This window comes from Macaca mulatta, chromosome 5 (assembly GCF_049350105.2).
Source record: "Macaca mulatta isolate MMU2019108-1 chromosome 5, T2T-MMU8v2.0, whole genome shotgun sequence".
Classification (NCBI taxonomy): domain Eukaryota; kingdom Metazoa; phylum Chordata; class Mammalia; order Primates; family Cercopithecidae; genus Macaca; species Macaca mulatta.
This window is the reverse complement of record NC_133410.1, coordinates 21,160,216-21,169,611: the sequence shown is the minus strand read 5'-3', so window position 1 is coordinate 21,169,611 and position 9,396 is coordinate 21,160,216. Positions and strand designations below refer to the sequence as shown.

The 9,396-nt window shown below is 37.2% G+C and overlaps 1 non-coding gene across 1 annotated transcript; it reads right to left on the bottom strand.

The window, feature by feature from the left end:
• Nucleotides 1-8,973: 8,973 nt before the first annotated feature.
• LOC114678490 (U6 spliceosomal RNA) lies at nt 8,974-9,080 on the bottom strand. The gene has a single exon (XR_003729936.1). It is a non-coding gene; the product is annotated as a U6 spliceosomal RNA (small nuclear RNA).
• Between the last annotated feature and the right edge of the window lie 316 nt (nt 9,081-9,396).

The window sequence follows — 9,396 nt, the reverse complement described above, 5'->3', positions numbered from 1 at the left end:
GCTTTAGGTCTGACATGTAAGTCTTTAATCCATCTTGAATTAATCTTTGTATAAGGTGTAAGGAAAGGATCCAGTTTCAGCTTTCTACATACGACTAGCCAGTTTTCCCAGTACCATTTATTAAATAGGGAATCCTTTCCCCATTTCTCGTTTTTGTCAGGTTTGTCAAAGATCAGATGGTTGTAGATGTGCAATATTATTTCTGAGGACTCTGCTCTGTTCCATTGGTCTATATCTCTGTTTTGATATCAGTACCATGCTGTTTTGGTTACTGTAGCCTTGTAGTATAGTTTGAAGTCAGGTAGCATGATGCCTCCAGCTTTGTTCTTTTGGCTTAGGATTGACTTGGCAATGAGGGCTGTTTTTTGGTTCCATATGAACTTTAAAGTAGTTTTTTCCAATTCTGTGAAGAAAGTCATTGGTAGGTTGGGGAGGATGGCACTGAATCTATGAATTCCCTTGGACAGTATGGCCATTTTCATGATATTGATTCTTCCTATCCATGAGCATGGAATGTTCTTCCATTTGTTTGTGTCCTCTTTTATTTCATTGAGCAGTGGTTCGTAGTTCTCCTGGAAGAGGTCCTTCATATCCCTTGTAAGCTGGATCCCTCGGTATTTTATTCTCTTTGTAGCAATTGTGAATGGGAGTTCACTCATGATTTGGCCCTCTCTTTGTGTGTTATTGGTGTATAGGAATGCTTGTGATTTTTACATATTGATTTTATATCCTGAGACTTTGCTGAAGTTGCTTATCCGCTTAAGAAGATTGTGGACTGAGATGATGGGGTTTTCTAAATATACAATCATGTCATTTGCAAACAGGGACAATTTGACTTCCTCTTTTCCTAATGGAATACACTTTATTTCTTTCTCCTGTCTGATTGTCCGGGCCAGAACTTCCAACACTATGTTGAATAGGGGTGGTGAGAGAGGGCATCCCTGTCTTGTGCCAGTTTTCAAAGGGAATGCTTCCAGTTTTTGCCCATTCAGTATAAAATTGACTGTGGGTTTGTCATAAATACCTCTTATTATTTTGAGATACGTCACATCAATACCTAGTTTATTAGAGTTTTTAGTGTGAAGGACTGTTGAATTTTGTCACAGGCCTTTTCTGCATCTATTGAGATAATCATGTGTTTTTTATCTTTCGTTCTGTTTATATGATGGATAATGTTTATTGATTTGCATATATTGAACCAGCCTTACATCCTAGGGATGCAGCCCACTTGATCATGGTGGATAAGCTTTTTGATGTGCTGCTGGATTTGGTTTGCCAGTATTTTATTGAGGATTTTTGCAATGAAGATTTTTACATCAATGTTCATCAGGGATATTGGTCTAAAATTTCGTTTTTTTGTTGTGTCTCTGCCAGGCTTTGGTATCAGGATGATGCTGGCCTTAAAATGAGTTGGGAAGAATCCCCCTTTTTCTATTGATTGGAATAGTTTCAGAAGGAATGCTACCAGCTCTTCTTTGTACCTCTGGTAGAATTCGGCAGTGAATCCCTCTGGTCCTGGACTCTTTTTTGGTTGGTAGGCTATTAAATATGCCTCAATTTCAGAGCCTGTTATTGGTCTATTCAGGGATTCAAGTTCTTCCTGGTTTAGTCTTCAGTGGGTGTATGTGTCCAGGAATTTGTCCATTTCTTTGAGATTTTCTAGTTTATTTGCGTAGAGGTGTTTATAGTATTCTCTGATGGTAGTTTGTATTTCTGTGGGATCAGTGGTGATATCTGCTTTATCATTTTTTATTGTGTATATTTGATTCTTCTCTCTTTTCTTTATTAGTCTTGCTAGTGGTCTATCAATTTTGTTGATCTTTTCAGAAAAGCAGCTCCTGGATTCATTGATTGTTTTTGAAGGTTTTTTGTGTCTCTGTCTCCTTTAGTTCTGCTCTGATCTTAGTTATTTCTTGCCTTCTGCTAGCTTTTGAATGTGTTTGCTCTTGCTTCTCTGGTTCTTTTAATTGTGATGTTAGGGTGTCAATTTTAGATCTTTCCTGCTTTCTCTTGTGGGCATTAAGTTCTATAAATTTCCCTCTACACACTGCTTTAAATGTGTCCCAGAGATTCTGGTATGTTGTGTCTGTGTTTTCATTGGTTTCAAAGAACATCTTTATTTCTGCCTTCATTTCGTTATGTACCCAGTAGTCATTCAGGAGCAGGTTGCTCAGTGTCCATGTAGTTGAGCGGTTTTGAGTGAGTTTCTTAATCCTGAGTTCTAGTTTGATTGCACTGTGGTCTGAGAGACAGTTTGTTATAATTTCTGGTTTTTTTACATTCGTTGAGGAGTGCTTTACTTCCAACTACCTGGTCAATTTTGGAATAAGTGCAATGTGGTGCTGAGAAAAATGTATATTCTGCTGATTTAGGGTGGAGAGTTGTGTAGATGTCTATTAGGTCTGCTTGGTGTAGAACTGAGTTCAATTCCTGGATATCCTTATTAACTTTCTGTTTCGTTGATCTGTCTAATGTTGACAGTGAGGTGTTAAAGTCTCCCATTATTATTGTGTGAGAGTCTAAGTCTCTTTGTAGGTCTCTAAGGGCTTGCTGTATGAATCTGGGTGCTCCTGTATTGGGTGTATATATATTTAGGATAGTTAGCTCTTCTTGTTGAATTGATCCCTTTACCATTATGTAATGGCCTTCATTGTCTCTTCTGATCTTTGTTGGTTTACAGTCTGTTTTATTAGAGACTAGGATTGCAACCCCTGCTTTTTTTGTTTTCCATTTTCTTGGTAGATCTTCCTCCATCCCTTTATTTTGAGCCTATGTGTGTCTCTGCACATAAGATGGGTCTCCTGAATACAGCACACCAATGGGTCTTGACTCTTTATCCAATTTACCAGTCGGTGTCTTTTAATTGGGGCCTTTAGCCCATTTATATGTAAGGTTAACATTGTTATGTATGAATTTGATCCTGTCATTACGAGGTTAGCTGGTTATATTTAGTTGATGCAGTTTCTTTCTAGCATCAATGTTCTTTACAATTTGGCATGTTTTTGCAGTGGCTGGTACTGGTTGTTCCTTTCCACATTTAGTGCTTCCTTCAGGAGCTCTTGTAAGGCAGTCCTGGTGGTGACACAATCTCTCAGCATTTGTTTGTCTGTAAAGGATTTTATTTCACCTTCATTTATGAAGCTTAGTTTGACTGCATATGAAATTCTGCGCTGAAAATTCTTTTCATTAAGAATGTTGAATATTGGCACCCACTCTCTTCTGGCTTGTAAAGTTTCTGCTGAGAGATCCGCTGTTAGTCTGGTGGGCTTCTCTTTGTGGGTAACCTGACCTTTTTCTCTGGCTCCCCTTAACATTTTTCCTTCATTTCAACTTTGGTGAATCAGACAATTATGTGTCTTGGAGTTACTCTTCTCAAGGAGGATCTTTGTCGCATTCTCTGTATTTCCTGAATTTGAATGTTGGCCTGCCTTTCTAGGTTGGGACAGTTATGCTGGATGATATCCTGAAGAGTGTTTTCCAATTTGATTGCATTCTCCCCATCACTTTCATGTACACCAATCAGTTGTAGATTTGGTCTTTTAACATAGTCCCATATTTCTGGAGGCTTTTTCATTTCTTTTTACTCTTCTTTCTCTGAACTTCTCTTCTCATTCATTTCATTCATTTCATCTTCAATCAGTGATAACCTTTCTTCCATTTGGTCAAATCAGCTAGTGAAGCTTGTCCATGTGTCACATAGTTCTTGTGCCGTGGTTTTCAGCTCCATCAGCTCATTTAAGGTCTTCTGTACACTGTTTATTCTAGTTAGCCATTTGTCTAATCTTTTTTCAAGGTTTTTAGCTTCTTTGTGATGGGTTTGAACATCCTCCTTTAGCTCCAAGAAGTTTGTTATTACCAATCCTCTGAAGCCTTCTTCCCTTAACTCGTCAAAGTCATTTTCCATCCAGCTTTGTTCTGTTGCTGGCGAGGAGCTGTGTTCCTTTGGAGGAAAAGAGGCACTCTGATTTTTAGAATTTTCAGCTTTTCTGCTCTGGTTTCTCCCCAGCTTTATGGTTTTATTTACCTTTGATCTTTGATGATGGTGACATACAGATGGTGTTTTGGTGTGCATGTCCTTTTGTTTGTTAGTTTTCCTTCTAACAGTAAGGATCCTCAGGTGCAGGTCTGTTGGAGTTTGCTGGAGGTCCACTCCAGACCCTGTTTGCCTGGGTATCACCAGTGGAGGCTGCAAAACAGCAAATATTGCAGAATGGTAAATGTTGCTGCCTGATCCTTCCTCTGGAAGCTTTGTCTCAGAGGGGCACCCAGCTGTATGAGGTATCAGTTGGCTCCTACTGGCAGGTGTCTCCCAGTTAGTCTACTAGAGAGTGAGGAACCCACTTGAGGAGGCAGTCTGTCCATTCTTAGATCTCAAACTCTGTGCTAGGAGAACCACTACTCTCTTCAAAGCTGTCAGACAGGGATGTTTAAGTCTGCAGAAGTTTCTGCTGCCTTTTGTTTAACTATGCCTGCCCCCAGAGGTGGAGTCTACAGAGGCAGGCAGGCCTCCTTGAGCTGGCATGGGCTCCACCCAGTTCGAGCTTCCCAGCCACTTTGTTTACCAACTTAAGCCTCAGCAATGATGGACGCCCTACCCCCAGCCTCACTGCCGCCTTGCAGTTCGATCGCAGACTACTGCACTAGCAGTGAGCGAGGCTCCGTGGGCATGGGAACCTCTGAGCCAGGTGCAGGATATAATCTCCTTCTGTGCCATTTGCTAAGACCATTGTAAAAGTGCAGTATTTGGGTAGGAGTGTCCCGATATTCCAGATACCGTCTGTCATGGCTTCCCTTGGCTAGGAAAGGGAATTCCCCAACCTCTTGTGCTTCCCGGGTGAGGTGATGCCCCACCCTGCTCCATGGGCTATACCCACTGTCCGACAAGCCCCATTAAGATGAACCCAGTACCTCAGTTGGAAATACAGAAATCACCCATCTTCTGCGTCGCTCATGCCAGGAGCTGTAGACTGGAGCTGTTCCTATTTGGCCATCTTGGAACCTCCCCCTGAGTGGTTTTTCTTTTAGAGTGTATTATCATTAGCCAGGCAATTAAACCTTCTCTCTATGCTCCCAAGTTTCTCAATATCAACTTTAGCTCTGATAAATGTGATGATTTGTAATTCTATCCTGTGTCTGCCTGACCGATGCTTCCCATATCCCATAATTAGTTGCAAACTCAGTTGCATCCCCAAAACCCTCAATGTGTTCACAATCTCATAGAAAGAGCCTTATATAGCCCATGACAAAGTAACATTACATCTGTTACCACCAACTACCAATTTCCTATTTTAAAATTCTTCTTATTTGTTGAAGACAGGGTCTCTGTCACCCAGGTTGGACTTTAGTGGTGCAATCATGCTTCACTGTAACCCAGAACTTCTGGGCTCAAGCAGCCCTCCCACCTCAGCCATCTGAGGAGCCAGTACTACAGGTCTGGGCAAGTGCTGATCTCTGTAGACAGAAGCACACACAGGACATTGAGAACGCACCATGCTTGGTTTAATGCTCCGCCGTTTCTGTCCTGAAATTCTCAACAGTTTTTAAACAGAGGGTCTTGCATTTTCATTCAGCACTGGGAAACAGCATGAATAGCTTTCCTCAATTTAGCCACTGAAGAATTTTGAAGATCTTAAACAGATTCTTCATAGTGAGGTCTGTTAACCATACTTCTTCCAAAGAAATAACTGAAAATTATGGAAGAAGTGTGTGTGTGTGTGTGTGTGTGTGTGTGTGTGTGTGTGTGTGGTGTGTGTGGAGTGTGGGGTATGTGTGGGGGAATGTGGGGTGTGTGTGTGTGTATATGTGGTGTATGGGGTTGGGGATGTGTGCATAGGAGGGTGTGTGTGGTGTGTGGAGGAGTGTATGTATGTGTGTCGTGTATGTGTGTGATGTGTGGAGTATTTGTGTATGTGTGGGGGGTGTGTGTGTGTGTGTTGCAGGGTATGTGTGGGGGGGTGCATGTGGTGTGTGTGTGGTATGTGTGTTGGGGTTGTGAAGGGGTGGTGTGTGTGCGTGGTTGGTGTGTGTATGTGTGTGTGTTTTGAGGGATACTGAGGCCTAATCATGCCAATTTCTTTCATAAAGCATTTCATGTAATCTGGTTGCTATAGCTTTCTGAAAAGTAGTACTTTAGTTGTACAGTTAGTGAAAACCTGAGCTGAAGAGTCTGAAAGACGAGGTTTGAAACCTTTTGTCACTTACTATGCGACTTAGACTTACAATGTTTCTGAGCAATAATTTTATTATCCAAAATGGGGCTACTGATGCACTTCACAGGGTTATTGTGAGAATCAAATAAGATAAATTGAATAACATCACTTAGTTGTCTTCTTATTATTGAGTTGTGGGAGTTCTTTGTGTTTTCTGGATACAAATCCTTGTCAGATATATGTGTTGTAAATATTTTCTTCTAGTCTGTGGTTTGACCTTTCATTTTCACTTGAAGAGCAAAATTTTTAATTCTGAGGAAGTCTAATTTATTGACTTTTTTTCTTTTGAACTGTGTGAGTTTTATGTCCTAATAGGAGATCACTAAGACTTTCCTTTGTGCTTTGTTATAAACATTTTACAGTTTTATTTTTTACATTTAGTTTATTATACACTTCCAGTTCATTATTATGTTGTGAGGTAAGTGTCATGGGTCCAAATTTATTGGGTTTTTGTTTCATTTTGTTTTTCTGCTTATGGGTATTCAATTTTTTCATACACTTTCCTGAAAAGATAATCCTTTCCCTCATTGAATTGCCCTAGAAACTTTGTCAAATATCAACGAGTCATAAAAGTGTGGGTTCCGGGAGGCAGAGCTTGCAGTGAGTCCAGATCACACCACTGCACTCCAGCCTGAGTAATGAGCGAGACTCCATCTCAAAAAAAAAAAAAACAAAAACAAAAAACAAAAAACTGTGGGTTCATTTTTGAACTCTGTGATATTTCATTGATCTATGTGTCTGTCTTTATAGCAATACACTGTGTTTAACATTCTAGTGTATAATAAGTCTTGAAGTCAGGTAAAGTCATCCAACTTTGTTCTTTTTCAAAACTGGTTTAACTATTCTAGAGTTTATTTGCATTTCTATATACATTTTAGAATGAAATTTGTGGAATTTTGATGGAGATTGTTGGCTGTGTAGGTCAATTTGAGAACTGACACCTTAACACTATGAATCTTTTAATGCCTTTTAAGCACTGTATCTGCATCTATTTAGATCTTTAGTTTTTCTCAGTGATGTTCTGTTGTTTTCAGTTTATATGCTGTGCACTTCATTTTCAAAATTTATTGTATTTCTTATTTTTTATGCTATTATAAGTAGTGTGATTTTATTATAATTTCCAATTGTTTGGTTTCGTATGTAGAAAAATAATTGATGTTGTATATTAATATCCTGGAGTTTTGCTAAATTCATTTATTATTTTTGCGTCTTTAATATTAATTCCTAGAATTTTCTACCTTGATAATCATGTCATTTATTATTAAAGATAATTTTATTTCTTCCTTTTAAATCCACATACCTTTTATTTCTTTTTCTGGTATTATTGCACTTTTGAGGACCTGTAGAAAAATAAGTAATAGAAGTGATAAAAATGGGAATCTTTGCCTTGTTCCCAATCTTAGAGGGAGAATATTCAGTCTTCCATAATTATGTGTCATAGTAATTACAATTTTCATAAAGATTTTCTTTATCTGCTGAAGGAAAATCCATTCTATTTATTCTTCTACTAGGGTGATGAGAATTTTTGTGTGACTAGATGTTGCATTTTGTAAAATGCTTTTCGTGCATTTATAGAGATGATTATGTAGTTTTTGTTTTGTAGTTTCTTAATATAGTGAATCTCAAATTACATATTGAATATATAATTACACATTGAATATGTAATTTAACATAAATTCAGTATGTATGTAATTCAATATGAATGTTGGTTTATTTTTTGAGGAATTTGTCCATTTTATTTGATTTGTTAAACTTATTTACAGCATTTCTGTACAATTTTTAAAATCCTGATAGGTTCTGTGGTGATGTCTCCTCTTTTATCATTGATAATAGCAATTTGTATTTCATATTTTCTTACAAGCCTGATCAGTCTTGCTGGGGGCTTTTCAATTTTCTTGATCTTCCCAAAGAATCAGCTTTCAGTTTCATTGATTTTTCTTCTTTTTAGTCTATTTTTAAATTTCATTGATTCCTTCTTCTATCCTTATTAATTCTTTTTATTTTTCTTACTTTGGGCTTAACTTGCTGTCTTTTTTTGTTGATGCTTCTTAAAGTGGTAGTTTAGATATTAATGGTGAACTTGCTACTTTTCAAACACATACATTTAATGTTATAAATATCTTTCTACACTCATACCACACACATTTGATATGTCATATTTTCATCTTACTCAGTTTAAAATATTTTCTAATTTCCTTTGTGTTTCTTCTATAAACCATGAGTTATTTGAAAATTTTTTGTTTGGTTTCCAAATATTTAGGAATCTTCCACATATTTTAATGTTATTGATTTCTAATTTAAATTCATTTTGGCCAGAGAACATGCTTTTAAGTTTATCGAGACTTGTTTTATGACACATAATATTGTTAATCTTGGTAAACACTCCATGTCACATAAAAATAATGTATAATTTACTATTTTGGGTAAAATGTTCAAAAACATTAATTAGGTCAGGTTTGTTCATATTGTTTTTCAAATCTTCTACATTCTTACTAACTTTTGTCTACTAGTTTTATCAACTACTAAGTGAGAGTTTTTTCCAACTGATTGTGTTATATTTTTATTGATCCATTTTATTTGAACATATTTATGAAGTACATGTAATATTTTATTACATGCATAGAAGTGTAATGATCAAGTTGGGGTTTTTAAGATAACCATCAACACAAGCATTTGTCATTTGTATGCATTGAGAACATTTAAAGTCCTCACTTTTATTTTGAAATGTACAATACATTGTTGTTAACTACAGTTATCCTACTCCAAAAATATGAAATTCTTCACAAATTTGCACGTCACCCTTGTGCAGTGGCCATGCCGATCTTCTCTTTATTGTTCCACTTTAAGTTTATGTGCTGCTGAAGGAAGCACAGTCATTTTCTTAGTTGCACCCTCCCTAGAGACCCTGAACAAGAACCACCTAGTTAAGACATTTTTGAATTTATGCCCCTCAGAAACTGTGTGAGATAATAAATGTCAGTTGTGTGCACTGATAAGTTGTGAGTTAATGTGTGATTCCGCAATAGAAATTAATATATCTCTTATTTTAGAATAATTGAATGTTTTCTTAAATTGAATTGTATTGGCTTTATTGATTTATTAGTTATACCTTTTTTATTGTTTGTAATGTTTTGTTTTCGCAGTTGTTCTATGCTTTATTGTATACATGTTTAACATATTATTGTCT